This window comes from Dermacentor andersoni, chromosome 6, assembly GCF_023375885.2.
Source record: "Dermacentor andersoni chromosome 6, qqDerAnde1_hic_scaffold, whole genome shotgun sequence".
In the NCBI taxonomy this organism is placed as follows: Eukaryota; Metazoa; Arthropoda; class Arachnida; order Ixodida; family Ixodidae; genus Dermacentor; species Dermacentor andersoni.
The window spans coordinates 152,366,929-152,387,699 of record NC_092819.1 but is presented as its reverse complement, the minus strand read 5'-3'; the positions used below and the strand labels follow the sequence as shown (position 1 = coordinate 152,387,699).

The 20,771-nt window shown below is 47.7% G+C and overlaps 1 protein-coding gene across 6 annotated transcripts in view; it reads left to right on the top strand.

The window, feature by feature from the left end:
- The window catches only part of LOC140219018 (uncharacterized), a 308,514-nt gene that overhangs the window by 51,905 nt on the left and 235,838 nt on the right, over positions 1-20,771 (top strand). Inside the window, exon 1 of one of the 6 annotated variants that reach the window (XM_072288864.1) lies at positions 10,437-10,509. The exons of the other annotated variants lie outside the window; for them this stretch is intronic. The gene's annotated coding sequence lies outside the window, so the exon portion shown is untranslated. Of the gene's footprint in view, positions 1-10,436; positions 10,510-20,771 lie in introns of those variants that run through there. 6 annotated transcript variants of the gene reach the window in all.

Here is a 20,771-nt window from a genome sequence, read left to right as displayed (position 1 = left end):
TAACGTCATACGTGCTTGGAATGAATCGCTGTAAGAAATAGTTCATACCAAGAAACACTTGTAGCTCCTTACTGTTCTTGGGCGCCGGCATTTGTAGGATGTCTTGCACTCTTTGCAGGTCTACTCGTAGGTCCTCTGCACTGAATATGTGACCCAGGTAACGCACACGGGGCTGCAAGAATGCGCATTTCTTGAGGTTCAACCGAAGATTTCGTTCTTTGCAGAGTGTCAACAAGAGTTTGAAGTACTAATCATGCTCTTCTTTAGTCCTTCCCCAGAGCAGTATGTCGTCCATGACTACTGCTACGCAAGTTTACCTTTCTAACAGGCGGTGCATTGCTGCTTGGAAAATCTCTGAGGCCGAGGCGATGCCAAACGGCATTTGAAGAAACCGATAGCGACCATACGGTGTGCTCATAGTGCAGAGATTTGAGCTTGAATCGTGCAGTTTTATCTACGAAAATCCAGATGCCGCATCTAAAGCTGAAAAAAAAAAACTGCCTCAGAATGTCGCGGAACTATGACCTCTATTGTTGCCACAGGATAGTTCTCGCGCAACAGTTACTTGTTTAGCTCCGTTGGAACCAGGCAAATGCGAACTTTGTCCTTTTTCACTACTGTGATTGTGCCACTGGACAATTCCGTAGGTTCAGTTACCTTTGTTATTACTCCGTGGTCGTCCATGCGCTGTAGTTCCGCCTTCACCTTGTCTTGAAGGGCCACAGCGACTCTTCTAGCTGGCACGACGATACCCGCGGTACCTGGTTGAGCTTTATTTTGTACTCGAAGTCCCTTAGCTGGCCGAGCCCTTTGAAGACTTCTGCAAAAGGCTGTGCTGGGGGGTAAATATGTTCTTATTCAATGCTCTGCAAGCGGCTGATGAACCCCAAACGTACCGCCGCTGAGCCACTCAGTGTTACCGGCACGTTCTGCTCTACAATGAAAATGCTTCTTCATGAAATTTTATTCACTGAAAGTAACAGCCGTACTTTTTTATGCGATGCAGTTTTGTGCCAAAACAATGCCGTAAGCGTGACCCGACAGCCTTCTGTTGTCTTATCTGGTAGCGTCTATATGTCTCGTTTCGAAATAACGCAGCAGTTTGCGCACGTGTCTAATTTGCACGTCATTGGTGTGGCTTCAATATGAAGCGTCGCATACCACTTATGTGTTGTTATGGTATGCAGCGTAAAAATCCCCTAGAAATAATCCGTGTCTGCTTCTAGACGCAGTTCACGCAAATCTCTCCGTCTCGGAACCACGTCTCGTGAAGTTTCCGAGAAATAGTCCTCATCTGGTTCTAGATGCAGCTCGCGCAAATCTCTGCCTACCTGAACCGTGTCTCGTGATGGCCCCGGTGTCTTGCATACTTGGGCAAAATGGTTGCACCTGCCGCTTTTTTTGCAAGTCTTCCCGTTCGCAGGGCATATTCCGCTGCGATGTGTCTGGTAGCCGCATTTACTGCAAGCGTTTCTGTTACATGCTACTTCATGAACTCTGGTTCCCTGAGTGGTTGTGGTTGCTACGATTAACTCACGAAACTGCTCCTTCCCTTGCTCATGTGCGCGACAGATATCGACAGTCTTCTGATACGCGAGGGTATTCAGCGATTAGCTTTTCCTGCAAATTCTTGTCTCGAATGCCCAGAACAATGCGGCTGCACACATGAGATCTTCTAGCGCTCCAAACGCGCAGTTTTTAGCTAGTATACGCAGTTCGGTCAACCATTCACTGAAGCCCTCGCTTTCCTTTTGGTTTCTTGATCCGAAACGGAATTCCTGCAAGGTTAGATTCGTTTCAGGCTGGTGGAAATTCTCAAATTTCTGTAACGAGATGTGGACGTCGTTTCTGTCTTCTCGTTCTTCAAACTTGAACGCGCTGTATGCCTTCCTATCCTCCTCACCAATCGTTACTAGCAACGTGGCTGCCTGCACATCTTTTCTCTGCTTGCTCAGCTGAGTGGCAGTAGAAAAAAGGTAAACTCACTTTTCTAAGTTTGCCATCCAATCTAAGCGTTACCTGATGTGCCCATGGTCTTCGGCGGTGGAAGAAGGGACGATGGCGTCGACATGCCGACTAGGGACTGCTGCCGCCATATAAGCAAGCCGGTTGTCGGTGAACAGCTGTTTTTTGCCGGTGGAAAGCTGGTATATATGGGAACAGGAGCGTGACGTCCAGGGTAACGACGCCGCATTACTGGCAGAATCTGCCACATTACTTAACGTACATTTTTTAGGCTTTGAACTAGGCAAGTTAGAGGAGAATGATGATTTGGAGGTCGTATGCTTCTACCACTCGCTGGTGCTTCCGGCCCTTGGGGGTGTCTGATCGGTAACCGCAGCTGGTGTGAGCGGCATTGAGGTCCGCAAGAAGCAGCAATCATTCCTAGGTACCGGAGTGAAATTTGACTTCAGGAATGAGTGCCTCACAATCGGCCCTCCTTTCTTTAGGGAAGTATACACGTTCGTGATTATGGTTTTTGCTTTGCCACGTTTCTGCGGTAGTATTGTTACGATTTCGTTGATGCTGCTACTTGCCAGATATTAGATATTGGTTGCTATATCCTTGAGTACCATCGCCGTGACCTCGGGGTAGTCTGAGTGGGATATCGTGTAGTAGGGTGTCAATTTGACCGGTTTGCTGCTGATTCTTTTAAACAAATGACATCACGTTTGACTGGCGCAGTGTTAATCTATAGCTGTAGAGCAGTCACCCGTTTGGGAAAGGTGAGGCAGTTTCACTGCTAAATTTACAGATATGCGTGGTGTGCTCGCCTTCTACTCACAATGAATAGTGCTTCTGCTTTCCGAAGCCGGTATGTGCTTCGGACGGCGGCTAGATGCAGCACCCAGACTGTTACTCGCTCGCTTACGGATTGCGCTCCTTACACTGGCCGCGCATTCATCGACGTAAGTTTTCAGGCTTCGTAATTCTGCGTACATCTGCTGCCGAACATTTTGCAAAGCTTGTAGTTGATGCACTATTTGCTGAAGTGTGCCCTTCATGGAATTCCACATCGACATAACCTTGGCAGGCATGTCTTCTGCTTTAGTATGTGCTATTTTGTACCACCTGCTGGAATTTCCGAACAGACATCCCCAAAGGCCGGGAGCTCGAGCAAACGGTCAAAGCATATGACCTCCAACTCGCTATTCTTCCCCAGAACCCGACGTGATTAGCTAACAGCGGCAGCGCAGACGCCTTTGCTGATCTGGCATTCACAAGTAATGTCTACTAGGTTTCTGGAACAACTTTGAGTAGAATATAGGTAGTGACCATTACATCCTCAGCATATCGGTAGACTCTCCCGAAATTTGATGACCCTGTGGGCACGTGCTAATCGCGGACTGGGTAAACTATCGCCAAGTACCCAGGCGGGCTATATTAGGTGAGAACACTGAAGACTGGGCCAAGCATATATTACATGCTCATAAACCAAATCTAAGCGTATAGCGCTCGCAGTGGAAACGCTGGTATGATCTCCTACATATGATATACAATAATATGCTACATATGTGGGAAGGCAGAATGGGGCTAACAAAGCGATGGAAAGAAACACCGACTTAATAGCAAACTGCGCCATACAATTACCGGTATATCTGAGCGGGCAAACGCTTACGCACAGGTGTAAGATATGTACCCAACTTTGGTTTTTAAACAGTTCATTTGTAGGGAGTTTACGGTCGACCATGCGTACAAGTCACTTAGTGTCGCGTTTGCTGCTGCAATAATGTCATTTACGTCCACACCTGTAAAACACAAGAAAGTGTCATCCGCATATATCACATATTGGATTGTCTGGTTTATGTTTATAATGTCGTTGATATAAGTAATGAAAAGTAGTGGCCCCAATATACTACCTTGAGGTACACTTCGACCAACTTTTTCCAAGGACGATTGTTCTGGGTTTAAGCTTATACTCTGTATAATCATAACTCTGTTATACTCTGTTATCAATAACTAGATATATCGGCAAATGATCACTAAGTGTAATGTTAATTGTCCCAGAAAAGAGGCTTTCACGTGGTAAATTTATAATAAAAACGTCCAATAAGGTGGCGCTAGTTGGTGAAATGCGACTTGGTTCCATACCACATTTGACAACAAATACGAATTAAGAAGTATGGAAAATTCCGCTTGTCTTGATGTATTAGAAAGCATGTCAATGTTGAGATCCCCACCTAGAACTAAATTGTGCTGATGTATAATAACATAAGAGAATATCGCGTCTACCTGCTGAAAAAAAACATTTAAATTGCCCTTGGGTGGACGGTACACCACAGTGAAAAGAAACTTTCCGCATTTCAAACATATTACCTCAATATCTGAAGTACATGAAGATAGGTCATCAAGCAGTTCATAATTTATGCCTTGTTTAATAAGCATACATACGCCTCCATCTCTTCTAAGCGATCTGTTCAGGAAAACTCCGTTATAACCTTCTAGATGCATGGCATCATTTGCCGAAAACCACGTTTCTGTCAACATAATTACAGAAAAAGCAAAACCGAAATCACTAAGAAACATACAGAATTCATCCTGTTTGCCACGCGCTGACTGCATATTAAGATGAATAAAAGTTTGAGGTGAATCGCATTTCTCGACCTTTCAATACCTTAACACTGACGGACTAAGTCTACAAGTGCTCATTCTAGTTTCTGAGAGGTCAACAGGAAATCGTGCTTTCTAAAATCCCAGTTTATTTCGAAAGCAATTTTGCGTTCGAACAACAGTGCAACGACAAAAGCAGAGACAGCTATCCTTGTAGAACCAATTTTACAACCCCGAACAGAATAGGCTGCACAAACGAAAAATTGTAACCAAAACAAGCTACAGCACCACGAGCCTTGTTACATCCTAAGAAAATAGAAATACGCAAAGTAAGTTTTCCCAAACAATTTATACGCGAAAATGTTGTTTTTACATAGCAAAGCAAAGATTTCATAAACCAACAGAGATGTAACGTCATGAGCATGCGCGGTACATGACCCACTTGGCAACAGAAAATAAGCATGAAATAAGTCAAAGATGTCTTCTTTCGCAGCAGCGCCGTAATATTTGTGCCCATAACACAAACCGCCTCTTTAGCTGCACCGATATCAGGAAGAACTGGTCATTTTGTTTACATCATCACTGTTTTCAATTTTGATCTTTGGTGCGTTATCAGTCGGCCGCGCAAAGGTTTTTCCATCGCGCATCCAGAAATACTTCCAACCGGCCTCGCGCTTGCGCGCCGTAGCTTGACCAAGAAGTCGTTGCAATTCTGGGCGCAGATGTTCATTTACGAACACCGCTGACCGAGAGTCAATGTCGAGAGGAGAGCACTTCAGGCCTACTGCGCGCGCACTCCTCAAAAAGTCATCCCGCCTTTGTGTCTGCTCGAACTGCACAACTACATTTCTTTTGCTTGGGTTGTTTGCCATTGGAACTCTGTGTGTCGTCCGATATCAGTCGCAGCAAGCGGAACGCCCACCTTCTTTCCAATTTTTATGACCATTTCAACTAGGTCTAAGTGTCCTTGAAAACTGAATTGAACAAACGAAATAATAATCTTACCTCCATAGCATGCTTAGAGCCCAGCACCTCGTCTTGACCTACTAGACAGAGCGATTACGGGAAGGTTCCTCGATGCCGAACAAACTATGGTCTCCAAATGCTGAAACATTCACTCCCCCACATACTAAACAAGTTCAATTTTTCGTTAGAGCGATTACGCCTTCTTTCGCGACAGGATATGTCCAATCTTTTTTACTGGCATGATGTATTTCTTGTTGTGTCTTCTTGGTGCAAAAAATGCGGCATGAGAAGCTGCCTTTTTACGATTTTCATTTTTTTTTTTTTTGCCTTCTCGAGGAGTGCAAATCTTTCTGTATTTTTCGTTTTTGTATAATTATATTCCTTATTGTAACAATTTCACTCTGTATTTATGTGCCTATTTTCTTGTTTTCATGGCCACGAATGCTGTCACTTTTCTGCCTTGTATTGCTGGGATGTGGGGCCAGTCAAGCTGCGTTTAAGTCGCAGCTTTTTTCCCGCATTCCACACCACACATTGTATCTTTGCATCATGTATTAAAATGGAAACATTGAAACACTGTGGTGAAATAAACACCAAATCCAACAGCAGTTAGAGTCAATGAGTTGGGCGACTTTCTGCCACTCACTTCACGAAACGTTACAGACCTCCAAGACATGACCAATACTTGGAAGCATAACCGAACTAGGAAAACCGGAACTGCCTCGAAGCGCATCCTTCAAAAACATGCCGGAGAATTTACAGGAACAGATGAGGGCATTCTTACTAAGCTGAAAGGGAAGTGCGTGTGGCCGGTGACCACTCCGCCATGGGTCCTACCACACCAAGGGCAACAAAATGCAGTGATCGACGCCTCAATAACCAACGCAGAAATCTTTGCGGCAGCAGAAGCTGCGCAGACTACAGCTCCAGGACCAGATCACCGCAGAAATGCTATGATCCGGAACCTGAGCGACTAACACCTAGAAAAGCTTACTCGGTGTAAATACTAACGAGACGCGAAGAGATCAGACAAAGAGCTACTCTTCGTTTCAACTTTTTCTTCTCTCGCAGTGCTCGCCTGCCCCCGTTTGTTCCTCTTTTTCTACATACTTCCGCCCACCAGCAGCAGTGTCCAACTCGAGCTTGTACAATTTCTTCACTGAACTTCTTCTAATCTTGCTATCTTGAGCTTTCAAAGGCAGGTTCGGACTATTTCATCTTGACCAGCGAAGATGTCCACGACTCGCCCTAGTGGCCAAATATTTCTAGAGATTTGAGGCTCCTCGATGAGGACGACATCAACTACTTGTAGGGTGCGACTAGGATGCGTTGGGTAGAGGCGAAGTGCCCGAAGCTCGAGGAGGTACTATTTCTTCCATTGGATCCACAGGTGGTAAACGAGCTTCTGACGGTATCACAATTTTTTGCTAAGGTCACGTTCAATATACAGAGCACTTTGACCTTCGTAGTTACTATCGGTTTGCTCTGCAGAGGCAAAGAACAAACGTCCGACCATAAAATGAGCAGGACATAGTGAAGAACGCTCTATAACGTTAGGTTAGGTATAGCTTAGGGGTCTTTACAACCGCTTCTACTCTTAGCAGCACAGCATCAGATTATTCACTGTTGAGCTTGTTCTTTTCTAGCACTGTTCGTAAAGATGACTAATGGGATCAATCTCTCCCACCAGGCACCGCACCAAGACACACCTGGCATAATGAACATCCACTCTGTGCGATGCGTCAAGAGCAACGATGCAAATACAGCGCTCTTCATGATGTTCCAATTGTCCCATGGGACTCGCGATGTTCTTTTAAATGCCAAAGCGTACACGGAGAACAGCAACCTATAGTGACCCTCCGTCACTATAGGTTGCCCCCCGCTTTTGGAAAATTCTTTTACCTCGTCTGTCCTCCACATGGGGGTCATTGCCCCTTGCTCTTTCTTGCAAGTGAAGTGGCTGCCCGACAGTGGTGCCAGCACAGGCACTCGGGAAACCTGTTTTACTGTGGACGAACGCCAGTCGACTTTGCATTCTCAATCCCTCAAAATGTATATTACTTCCCTCCAGTAAACAGAGCTCCTAAGAAGTGATGGCCAAGGACATCTACGTTTTTTTTTTTTCACACACTGCCATGGATGACGCTACTCCTACTCCTGAAGACAGAGAGGACGCCACAATTACGTCTTCTGTTGTCATCGTTGGAGAGCTTCAGCTTGCCAGCTTTTTGCACAAGAATCATCTAATATGGTTTATGCATGTAGAGGACCGTTTGCAACTCCGGAGCATCACGTCTCAAACAGCAAGATGCCTAGACGGCGTTATCGCGCTACCCTCCGATATCGCCGATACCATAGACGACTTGCTAGCGGGTACGCCTGCGGCCATAGCATACGACGATCTGACGCGCAAGGTTCTGTAGCGCCTCGAGCCATCGCAACAGTGTATACTTCAGTAGCAACTCTCCGAGGAACTCGGCAACCAGCGACCACCGCAACTCCTGCACGGGTGGAGTCAGTTGTTGGGTGGCCGCTCCGCAAACAGAACCAGCTTCCAATGATGCGCAAGGTCTATCAAGTCAGTAAACCGGCTATGGCCGCTACCGCTTCCCTCGCAGGATAATGTTGTTAATATAAAAACTTGCTCTTGATTCCACAATGTCGACATGCAGAGTCATCAAAGCAGCTGGACTGATTTCGTGATCATACGGCCATTCACAGAAACACAATTATTGCCCAATTGAGTTAACGAAATTTAAAATATACACCTGTGGGCTATCAAAAGAAAAATAAAGCTTTTCATTATAGAACTGCTGGTCTACACACGCTAGTTGCACTCTGGTTCGTCCACTGTTAGTGGACTCCGAGGTGAAAAGCGTAGCTTAGATCCAATAGCTGCCACAAATTGCTACCACTAGCCCTCTCACAGCCTAGGCGTTCAACTTTTGGACTGCGTCAAATTCGCATTGCTCCCTCGCCGCCTACCCTGCGTAGCTTCGAGCACGCTAGCTCTTAGAAAACGAGAGAGAAAGCCGCTCGTCTGCACGATGCTTTCCCTTGTGCTTGAAGCATTCGAAAACCTTCAATGGCGGGATATCTGTGAAGCATAGTAATTTACAGGTGAAGTCATTCTATGCATATAAAGGTGTGTCAGGGCCCCTTAAGAATTATTTGCGGTGGTTCATATCCCACTAATTTCATCTGATGTATGTTATGTTTCGTCAGATTTTGCAGTAATATCGTCGTATGTGCTCCGTCATCACATTATTTGCATGGCTTATTGCAGTCCTCTTATCATTCTATAATTATTTTTATTCTTTAGAAGTGCTGCGTTCTAAATATGCCTTTTTCTTTGTGCTATTAAAATGAATTTCACCATGTGCTGATTTTATTTTCGTTCTCCTTCTCTTCGATTTCACATTTATTTTGCCTGTTTATTCACAAAACTATCGAGTTGAAGTGATGTTATCTTTAAAGAAGGTAGATGGATTGAACTTGGTGCTGTACGATTTTCTGCTATTAGACTGCTAGGTGATCTGCAATTCCTCCTGCAGCAGTTTATGTACCGATTACAAGTCCTAAGTCAACCTTGAGCTGCGGGAACTCTTTCAATATTTAATCTTCAATATCGTCGAACAAATAAAACAAAACAAATTTGTATGTTGCTTCTACTTTGATAGTGATAACCATTGCCCCAGAGATTTCTGTCAGATAGCGATTGCATGGCTGATGCAGGTGAATTTGTGCCGTTGGTGTTGACGTGGCCGCGATGTTCCGTGCAAAGTGCAAGTGCCATAAGTACTCGCTTGTGCGCCTATTCTGTCGGTGCGAGGAAGAACGTCCGAGTGTGAGCACAGAGGAATGGTGTCTTGATGCGGCGGCGTGTAATCGCGCGCGCTATCTGGAAAGCGGGTAGGTGAACGCTTGCTAGGAATGGGGACGAAGGGGTTTCGTTAACGCGCATCTCCTGCAGTCATGGCCGCCAAGGCTGCGGCTGAGTGCCCTATGCACTGATGGATTCGGGCGCGATGTTACCTTGCACGCCTAGTTCGCATTGGAGAGAGAGGTGACATGCAATTCACTCGCCGCTGTTGCAGCTCTTCATCACGCCAGCGTTGTCACAGCGACGAGTGCTTGTAGTCATCGAGTGAGATCTATTCATCTTTGCCCGTGCACGCGTACCCTAATACTTGTTGACATAATCAATAAGCGCATTCTTGCTAGAAATAACACGTTCGAAAAAACTACCAACCCCGCTTCGGGTAATTGCCTTTCACTTTGCTATCGCTATCAAAGCTTCGCCTTTCATGCGAAACTGGCATATTTTTGTGATTGTTGTATAAGTATTACCAGTTTAGTTATTATTTGAAGACCGTGGTTACTTAAGCGTTGTCTGTACATTCGTGTGCGTTTTATAGAACACCGCATGATAGGGCATGTTTATATTGGAGTCATTCCTGGAACAAATGAACCCTCTGTATGCAGCTATATCCCGACGTGGCAGTATCTGGTTGTCCCGCTCACAACTAAATATGCAAGGTTAAATATCCCTTAGTACTAAGGATTTGTCTAAAAGATTGGCTCCAGGTTGAGACTCACTTTCTTCGCTCACCGTAGATTAAAACAGTGTATGTGTTTTCAATTGGACTTTATATTTTTCTCCTTTCCGTGCTCAGCGTTTCTCTGCATTTAATTCGTTCGGAGATAGGATATCTCCTCGCAAGAACAAAATACATGTTCGTTTTTCGTTCGCAGAGAATTGTTTGTCGTGAAGCTTTCAAAGCAGGCACGTTGCTGATAAAAAGATTGTAATTATCTTGTCAACAATGTATGCAAATGCATGCTTTCTGCGGTATTTACGCCTTGTCTGTTCTCTTAGTTTCTTCTAGATTGTTCCTCTGAAGTATCTGCACTGAAAACAACAGGAACTTTAAGTGGCTGGCATAGACAGCCTACAAGAGAAGGTTCAGATATCATATTAGGAAATAACCGGTGCGTGGAATGTTTTTTGCTCTAATCTTCTTCTCTGCCTTCATCATCCTCACACAGGCGAACTGCACAGCTGACTTTTTAAAGAGGAGAATTGTTTTCTTTCAAGCTATTCAATAGTGGCCACCTGATATTTTGTTTGCGTAAGAAAAAAATGCTTTGTTAGCTAAGCTTCTGCATATAAATGTTACGGAATTTGCAAAGACACCATTGTTTTATTCCAGGCATGATTACAAAAACCACTCTCTGTATCTTCAGCGTCCCTTTTTTATGATCGCGTGTAGAATACATACGTGAAGTGGTTTCTTTTTTGAGATATGAATGTTGCATGTGTCCTTTGTTCGTGCTTTATCAGAAGAGCAGTGTTCTGTGGGAACCGCTAACCAGCAATTCAGCCCTAGAGCGCCGGACGCCTGGACTGAAGGCTCGTGTATCTCTCTAATATAAACCGGCGGGTATATTGAAAGTAGTTCAGTTCAAAGAACGCAAGCACAATTGCCGCTGGGCAGCGGAGCACCACGCCGCTCGCTTGGAACAAACGTGCGCGACTAAGCACAATCACCGCAACACCCAAACGAAGAACTATAATAATCTCCCTAACATATAAAGCAAATCGTCACCAATTACACAGCTCTCTCATGAAAGATTAGAAATCGCCTTAACGCCTCTGATTACTTCCAAACGGTATATGCTCCCCCGTTTTTTCAACGACACATGCTTCCACCCATTAAAATCATTATCAGCTACGCTAGTGTGGGATATGAGACACACTGGCTGCATTTAGAGCTATGAGCAGGGCCTCGCTTCTTCAGCTACCATACCACCATCCGAGTTTTACATATCACAGAAGATGGCAAAGCTTGCTGCACTCTATACTGACCCCGAGACATTGCTCGCTTTCTTGAGGGAAGAAATCAAAGGCACACAGTTTGAATCACGAAAAAAGCGTGTGCACAAACATAGGTGTTAACAGCAGGGGTGTGCGGCTTGAATGCCCACTAATCTGCTTGCGACGGCGTTCAGGCACCCCTACTAAATTGTAGCCATTGTAAACACAGGCCTGCATTCGTGACATACTCTACCATGCGTATCGCTTCTAGCTTTTAGGTTCGCGGAAGCGTAATTGATCATGTGCACAACAACCTCTTATCCAGAGCACCGCACGGGCTCAGCTCGTGTAAGCGATTATGGGGTCAGGCCCGGACTTGAGCCTAGAAACTTCGGGCTCACACCAGGTCCTGGAGTTAGTTGTGCCCGGATTAGGCCCGGCATGCAGTACCAGGTCGAGAAACTGGAGATGGTAAAAACTGCAGCTCTACGCAAATTGTGGGTCCGCGTTGGTTTATGGGAAAGTCCAGGCAGGCAGGCCACGACACAAAAGCGACACGCTGCAATGATTACTATATATTAGCAGCGCTCTGTAATCATTCGGCAAACTTTTCCAGTGATCAACCGTACCAAGTATATACCCCGCTGTTCAAAGTAATTAGTATTTGCACGCTTAAAATACCCTTTATCTATCAATGCATCAATCTGTTTACCTATGTATCCATCTATTTATCCTCACATGCCATGTGACCAGAGCTGTGTACTTACTTTAGCCAATATGCGTGGTGTCCTGGTCGTTCTATTGTCGTCATACAGTCATGGCCATGCCGTTGTAGGCACGTCATTTACGCAACGCTCTCGTACCATCGTGATCACATTATGACCGAAAATTGTCATGCCGTCCGAATCGTACCGCCTTCATACTTCCATCGACGCCATTCCATAGTACTCTTGGTGTCGTCATTCAATCGTGATTACACCGTCGTTGACATGCCATCGTGGTCATTTCATCATCGACATACGGTAATTATTATGCATTTGTTGTCGTACCATTAAGGTGACTTTTTGGGCATGTTGGTAGGTCCTGAGTGCAGCTTTTTGCGCACAAGACGAGGACAAAGAAGAGGCTTGGACATACGAGCGCAGACTTACAACTTTGTTTTATTTTGGCGCAAGCGACCACGTATATAGCAGAATCCGTGACAAATGCCCCGTGCGCCGCTCGCAGAAAATCCCTATCTCTTCGCAGAAGGATAGCTTCTTGCGGCAAAGGGTGATGATTGGTTTTGGCACACACGTATCACCACACCTGTCAATCAATTCCGCTTCGATGATTTCTCGAGTTAACTGAATACTATTTCTGCTGGCGATTAAGCATGCAATCTACACCGGTCTACACGCGACTGTATTTATGGCGTCTGCCTAATTACGCGTACAATTTCTGCAGTGGGCATTCTAAAGACCCCGCTTCATTTCTGTCACCTTGTAGCGATGCTGCCGCAACCTGTCACTAAGGCATCATCCACTCTGACCAACATAGTTGCATCAACAGTTCAAAGGCACATTATAAGCTATTGCTTCTGAACATTCAACGATCTTTGACAGATGTCTCGTTTTCCAAGCAGGCTCTTTGGCGGCAGACGGAGTTGTCTATCTGCACAAAGATTGAAGTTTATCGGGAGCGGAAAAAAACCACTTTTACATTGGCCCGCTGGCCAATTTTTTTCAGTCGATGCTACATGCCATGCATATACGGAATAACCGCTACCTTTTTAAAGCGTGGAAGACTAAGATGCCTTACTTATGTGAGGTGACATACGCTTCAACGTGTCTTCAGCAACGCTAACCGGGGCGTGTACGAGTGTGGGGTACCCTGCGTTCCTAAGGCGAAGTGCCTGTTCAGAGAAGCTAATGGCCATGAGCTCTCGGCAAGACTCGCTTAAAAAAAATGGACAGGCACAACTTCGCGATGCCCCTTTTTACCAGTGAAAAGGGGCTACACGAAGTTATGCCTGCCCAAAGGTGCCTTAGACAATACGATGTGGTCGCTGCATTGCTTGAATGCTAATCGCATTAACAACGATACTAATGTTCAGCTGAGTTCTGCTAGAATTATTTCGTCTTCGCGGCACTAATAAGCTCTGTTCAGAATTGTTCCTAGCTTATTAAGGCCTCTGATTCCTCGAGGTGATTGGGCTCGGTCCAGAGAATAACGATGCAATTTTGGAATACAGGCACTGCTCTGACATTGACAGTGGCTCTGCGTGCCGATAAAGGGAAGCGCGTTAGGGCAGTTATGATTGGCGGTCAAGGACAAATTTCAAAAGCGACAAGACATTAAAGGGAAGGGTTGAAATGATTTAGAGCTAGCAAAATATTTCCTTTCCAACGGCGTTGTTGAGATCGCGAACCTTTTGAATGGCGCAAGATTCGTGCCAAGAAACCTTCCTAGACTGTCTTCAGTTGTCCAATGTATCAGTCGTATAGCAGCTAGCAGAATAAATAATGAAAGGAGTTTCAGTACAGCAGGTTACATTTCTTAATAGCGAAAGTCAAAGGCAGAGTCCTTTACAACGTTTTGTTGCTACACAAAATTATGTAGAATATCCGCATAGGTCATCAATTGGACACGTTGCAATGCTTTGTGCGGGGCTATTGCAATGTATCAGTTGCAATGAAAAAATAAGAATGAAATAGGTTTTGAGCACCTTCACAGAGAGTAGCAGTAAATACGTTCCGGAATATTGATTCGCAAATTAATTTGTTTCTTAAATCATAGTTTACCTTGAAGTTGGCTTCCATTATTTTTGTTCACTATATGTTCGAGCGAGTTTCACTCTGCATAGTGTATCGCACAGCTAGTCCAAAAAATCAAATTTTCACTTTGAAATGTCTATTGTTCTTAGATAAATACTTTAGGTCCACACGGATACAGAAAGCTTTTGAACGTTTGTGAGAGAGATGGGGAAAACAAAACAAAACACAGAAAAATATCAATTCTGTCAGTGCATTTTTACTGCTATTTTCACACGTCTAGTAGCTCAACCGTCATGTTCGCAGCTCCTTACATGTTTTATAGCACCTGCTGGGTTTTCTGAGAAATTGTGTTCGCAAACAACCACATCATATCCCAATTTTGCGAGAAACTACGTTGCCTTGTCTGTGCACCCTCAGTGCTGATACCAAAATTAGAGAGAGTATAGCCTTTCTTATAATACAGCATACGGGTGCCTGAATTCTTGACTTAAAAGTAAAAATCAATATGGAGCCGAATAAGGCAACAAAAATGTAATGTTCCGTGCGACAATATGATTGCACATGAGCGTTACCATGGGAAATTTAGCGTTACCATGGGAAATTACCATGGGAGTTTTTTTAGAAAACACTACTAGTGCGATGTATAATGATATTCCCGAAAGCCCATTTATTAGCCAGTGTACTTAATTTTACATTCTAGTCAAATTTATTCACTCGAGCTCCATCGCATTGAATATGTAAGAATGACCGGTGATATGGAATGGCTATAGGTGTTTACGGAAATCTTAAGCCATGCCTTCGTTGTGAATTGCTGCGCAGCTGTTTTGAAAGACTACTACGGCCGTTAATATTGTGACGTGGTGGTGACGTTAAGAACACAGTGGCGATACTGTGAAAGGCAAAACTAGATTTTATTGGGCGAACCTGTGCCCACAAAACAGGCTACACTTATAGCACAACGAAAGTGGCGAACACAGTCGGCGATCGTCGGAAATCTGCTCAGCGGGTCAAGCGCGTCGGCTTTTATAGAGCAGTCGTCGAATGTTCCAGACTAATCGTTTGGACCCGCGTGCTTTCCACAAAGTTCTACACCATTCGCGCTACGCGATGAAATCAGATAACACAAGGTTCGGCGACAACAGACAGCCGGGTAGAAGCATCGATAACTTTCCAGAAACGTCGGATACATGCAGGCGCGTCCCGCGCTGTGCGATTGCATTTGTTAAGCGGCGAAACGTGGTCGCCCGATAAAGATAAGTACACGTATCAATACCCCCCTCTTAAAAAGCATCGACCCGATGCTGCAAACAAACGAAGGTAATAAACAAAAGCACTCGTAGCAAAGAAAAGAACAAAATGACGAAGTTCGTCAGCGTCCGTAAAAGGGTTTAAGGCGCACCACGTGGACCACTTCAGATCGTGCGCGGCGCCGCTGTGAATGCGAAATGCCGTCTGGCACGACCTCATAGTCCAGAGCGCCAATACGTCGGATGACCTTGTAGGGTCCGAAATAGCGTCGCAGCAGCTTCTCACTGAGTCCTCGCCGGCGTATCGGGGTCCATACCCAAACACGGTCGCCGGGCTGGTACTCGACGAAGCGTCGTCGGAGGTTGTAGTGTCGGCTGTCGGTCCTCTGCTTGTTCTTGATCCGCAGGCGGGCGAGCTGTCGGGCTTCTTCGGCGCGCTGGAGATAGCTAGCGACATCAAGATTTTCCTCGTCAGTGACGTGCGGCAGCATGGCGTCGAGCGTCGTCGTCGGATTCCTGCCGTAAACCAGCTTAAACGGCGTGATCTGTGTTGTTTCTTGCACCGCCGTGTTGTAAGCGAATGTTACGTACGGCAGGACGGCATCCCAGGTCTTGTGTTCGACGTCGACGTACATTGCTAGCATGTCGGCGAGGGTCTTGTTCAGGCGCTCCGTGAGACCATTCGTCTGCGGATGGTAGGCAGTTGTCCTCCTGTGACTTGTCTGGCTGTACTGCAGAATGGCTTGGGTGAGCTCTGCTGTAAAAGCCGTTCCTCTGTCGGTGATGAGGATTTCTGGGCCACCATGTCGCAGTAGGATGTTCTCGACGAAAAATTTCGCCACTTCGGCTGCGCTGCCTTTCGGTAGAGCTTTAGTTTCAGCAAAGCGGGTGAGATAGTCCGTTGCCACGACGATCCACTTATTCCCGGATGTTGACGTCGGAAATGGCCCCAACAAATCCATCCCAATCTGCTGGAATGGTCGACGAGGAGGTTCGATCGGCTGTAGTAACCCTGCTGGCCTTGTCGGTGGTGTCTTGCGCCGCTGACAGTCTCGGCATGTTTTGACGTAACGGGCGACGTCGGCGGTCAGATGCGGCCAGTAATACCTTTCCTGTATCCTCGACAGCGTCCGGGAGAATCCGAGGTGCCCAGCGGTTGGGTCGTCGTGTAGGGCGTGCAGTACTTCTGGACGCAGCGCTGACGGTACAACAAGAAGGTAGCTGGCGCGGACTGGTGAGAAGTTCTTCTTCACCAGCAGGTTGTTATGTAGCGTGAACGAAGACAACCCGCGCTTAAATGCCCTAGGGACAACGTCGGTGTTCCCTTCCAAGTATTCGACGAGGCCTTTTAACTCCGGGTCTGCTCGCTGCTGTTTAGTGAAGTCTTCCGCGCTTATTATTCCAAGGAAGGCGTCGTCGTCCTCGTCGTCTTGCGGCGGGGGATCGATGGGGGCACGTGATAAGCAGTCGGCGTCGGAGTGTTTTCTTCCGGACTTGTATATTACCGTGACGTCATATTCTTGTAGTCTGAGGCTCCACCGGGCCAGCCGTCCTGAAGGGTCCTTTAAGTTAGCTAACCAACACAACGCGTGATGGTCGCTGACGACTTTGAATGGCCTGCCATAGAGGTAAGGGCGGAATTTTGCTGTAGCCCAAATGATAGCGAGGCATTCCTTTTCAGTCGTAGAATAATTGCCTTCCGCTTTTGACAACGACCGGCTAGCGTAAGCTATCACGCGTTCATGACCATCTTTTCTCTGGACTAGCACGGCACCGAGGCCTAGGCTACTGGCGTCAGTGTGGATTTCGGTATCGGCGTGCTCGTCGAAGTGCGCAAGTACGGGCGGCGACTGCATGCGTCGTTTGAGTTCCTGAAATGCGTCGGCCTGCGGCGTTTCCCACTTGAACTCGACGTCACATTTAGTTAGCTGTGTCAGTGGCTCAGCGATACGTGAAAAGTCCTTGACAAAGCGCCTATAGTAGGCACACATGCCAAGGAATCTGCGCACTGCCTTCTTGTCGATTGGCTGCGGGAACTTTGCGATGGCAGCTGTCTTCTGCGGGTCAGGGCGTACTCCAGATTTGCTGATGACGTGGCCTAGGAATAGAAGCTCATCGTAAGCGAAGCGGCACTTTTCCGACTTCAGAGTGAGCCCTGATGACTTGATGGCCTCTAATACCGTCGCAAGCAGCTTAAGGTGATCGTCGAAATTTCCGGCGAAGACAACGACGTCATCCAAGTAAACAAGACACGTCTGCCACTTCAATCCTGCTAACACCGTGTCCATCACGCGCTGGAACGTTGCAGGCGCCGAGCACAGTCCAAATGGCATAACCTTGAATTCATAGAGGCCGTCTGGCGTGATGAAGGCGGTCTTTTCGCGATCCCTTTCGTCGACTTCTATTTGCCAGTAGCCAGACTTGAGGTCCATCGATGAGAAGTATTTAGCATTGCAGAGCCGATCCAATGCGTCGTCTATCCGTGGGAGGGGGTATACGTCTTTCTTCGTGATTTTGTTCAGTCGACGATAATCGACGCAGAAACGTAGGGTTCCGTCCTTTTTCTTCACTAAAACAACCGGAGACGCCCACGGGCTTTTCGACGGCTGGATGATGTCGTCGCGCAGCATTTCATCGACTTGTTGTCGTATAGCTTCGCGTTCTCGCGTCGAAACTCGGTAAGGGCTCTGGCGTAGTGGTCGAGCGCACTCTTCGGTTATTATGCGATGCTTTGCGACTGGTGTTTGTCGAATCCTCGATGACGTCGAAAAGCAGTCTTTGTATCGTCGAAGCAGACTTCTGAGTTGTTGCTGCTTAATCACGGGGAGACTTGGATTTATGTCGAAGTCTGGCTCGGGAACCACGGTCGTCGGGGTAGATGCAACAGAATCCGAGATGACAAAGGCATCGCTGGTTTCCTGAATTTCCTCGATGTATGCGATCGCCGTGCCCTTGTTGATGTGCTTGAACTCCTGGCTGAAGTTTGTCAGCAACACTTTCGTGTTTCCTCCGTGCAGTCGAGCGATCCCTCTTGCGACGCAAATTTCACGGTAGAGCAGCAAACGTTGGTCGCCTTCGATGACGCCTTCTACGTCAGTGGGTGTTTCGGTGCCGACCGAAATAACAATGCTGGAGCGAGGCGGGATGCTCACTTGATCTTCGAGTACACTCAAGGCGTGGTGACTACGAGGGCTCTCCGGCGGTATCGCTTGATCTTCCGACAGCGTTATTGACTTCGACTTCAGGTCGATGATTGCGCCGTGTTGGTTCAGGAAGTCCATGCCGAGAATGACGTCTCGTGAACACTGTTGCAGGATAACGAAGGTGGCAGGGTAAGTCCGGTCATGAATGGTAATTCTTGCCGTGCAGATTCCACTCGGCGTGATGAGGTGTCCTCCAGCGGTCCGAATTAACGGGCCTTCCCATGCAGTCTTAACTTTCTTCAATTGGGCTGCGATGGGTCCACTCATGACGGAGTAATCGGCTCCTGTGTCTACTAAGGCGGTAACTGCGTGGCCGTCGAGAAGCACGTCGAGGTCGGTGGTTCTTTGTCTTGCGTTACAGTTTGGCCTCAGCGTCGGATCACGGCTGCGTCGAGTTGACCTGTGGTTGGTACGTGGCGTCGTCAAGTGGTCTTTCGTCGGCGTGTTCTTTCCTGCCAGACTTCGTCGGGACGGCGGTGTGACGTCGTTGTTATGTCGTCGAGGTAGTCTTTTCGGCGTCTTCGTCGGCGGCGGAGGATCTTCGTCAGTTCGACGAACAGCAACCGCACCTCCATCGGTTGCTGCTTTTAGTTTTCCGGATATGGGCTGACGGACCGACCCCGGGCTGGGCCAGTGTATGGTCGGCGCTGTGGCGACAGGTAGCGGCCTGGTGACGGCGAACGGGACGGTCGTCGAGGGCTCCACTGAGTAGCGGCGAGGTAGTCGGCGATGTCACGAGGGCGTTGACCTTCCCGAGGGCGCGGTGCGTCGACGGCGAACCCTCGCAATCCCAGGTCGCGGTATGGGCATCGGCGGTACACATGGCCGGCTTCTCCGCAGTGATAGCAGAGCGGGCGGTGGTCGGGGGCTCGCCAAATGTCCGTCTTCCTCGCGTAGGTACGCTGGGCGACGGGTGGGCGTGCTGGCGGCGGCGGCGGCGGACGACGGAATTGCGTCGTTGCAGGGCCCTGGCGTGGTCGCGGAGGGGGACCTTGACGGCGTGCGACGGCGGCGTATGTCATCGCTTCTGGATGGGGCTGCGGTAATTGTGGTTGCAGCTCGGGAACTCCAAGCGATCGGTGCACCTCTTCTTTGACGATGTCGGCGATCGAAGCCACTTGGGGCTGCGACGAAGGCAGGACCTTGCGCAGTTCTTCGCGCACAATGGCCCTGATGGTCTCCTGAAGGTCGCCGGAATCCAGTCCTTGGATGGCGTACTGCGGCGTGAGCCCCTGGCGGTTATATTGCCGGGTGCGCATCTCCAGGGTTTTCTCGATCGTCGATGCCTCTGCCGAAAACTCAGCTACGGTCTTCGGCGGGTTACGAATAAGTCCTGCGAAAAGTTCTTGCTTGACGCCCCGCATCAGGAAGCGGACTTTTTTCTCTTCTGACATTTCCGGGTCGGCGTGCCGGAAAAGACGGGCCATCTCTTCCGTGAAGATCGCGATCGTCTCGTTTGGCAGCTGCACTCTGGTTTCTAGTAGTGCTTGGGCTCGCTCTTTTCGCACGACGCTTGTAAACGTTTGCAAGAAGCCGCTTCGGAACAGGTCCCACGTCGTTAAGGTGGCTTCTCGATTCTCGAACCAGGTCCTGGCGGCGTCTTCCAGTGCGAAATAGACATGCCGCAGCTTGTCGTCGCTGTCCCAACTGTTAAACCTAGCGACCCTCTCATACGTCTCGAGCCAGGTTTCCGGGTCCTCAAATGTTGATCCGCGGAACGTCGGAGGTTCCCTGGGCTGCTGCAGCACGATGGGGGACGCTGGGGCTGCCATTGGGGTTGCCTTGTCCACAATCTTCTTGGTCTTCTCAGGCAGAAGTCCGTGCTCCGGGGGCAGCTGTTGAAGACGGCGGCTTCCTCGATGCTCCGGGACTACGTTGGTGTTCTCTTTGCGGTCCGGGCTTGGATCACGGCTTGTCGGGGGCGTCCGGTACATGAACGAAAAGCACCTCCACCAGATGTGACGTGGTGGTGACGTTAAGAACACAGTGGCGATACTGTGAAAGGCAAAACTAGATTTTATTGGGCGAACCTGTGCCCACAAAACAGGCTACACTTATAGCACAACGAAAGTGGCGAACACAGTCGGCGATCGTCGGAAATCTGCTCAGCGGGTCAAGCGCGTCGGCTTTTATAGAGCAGTCGTCGAATGTTCCAGACTAATCGTTTGGACCCGCGTGCTTTCCACAAAGTTCTACACCATTCGCGCTACGCGATGAAATCAGATAACAC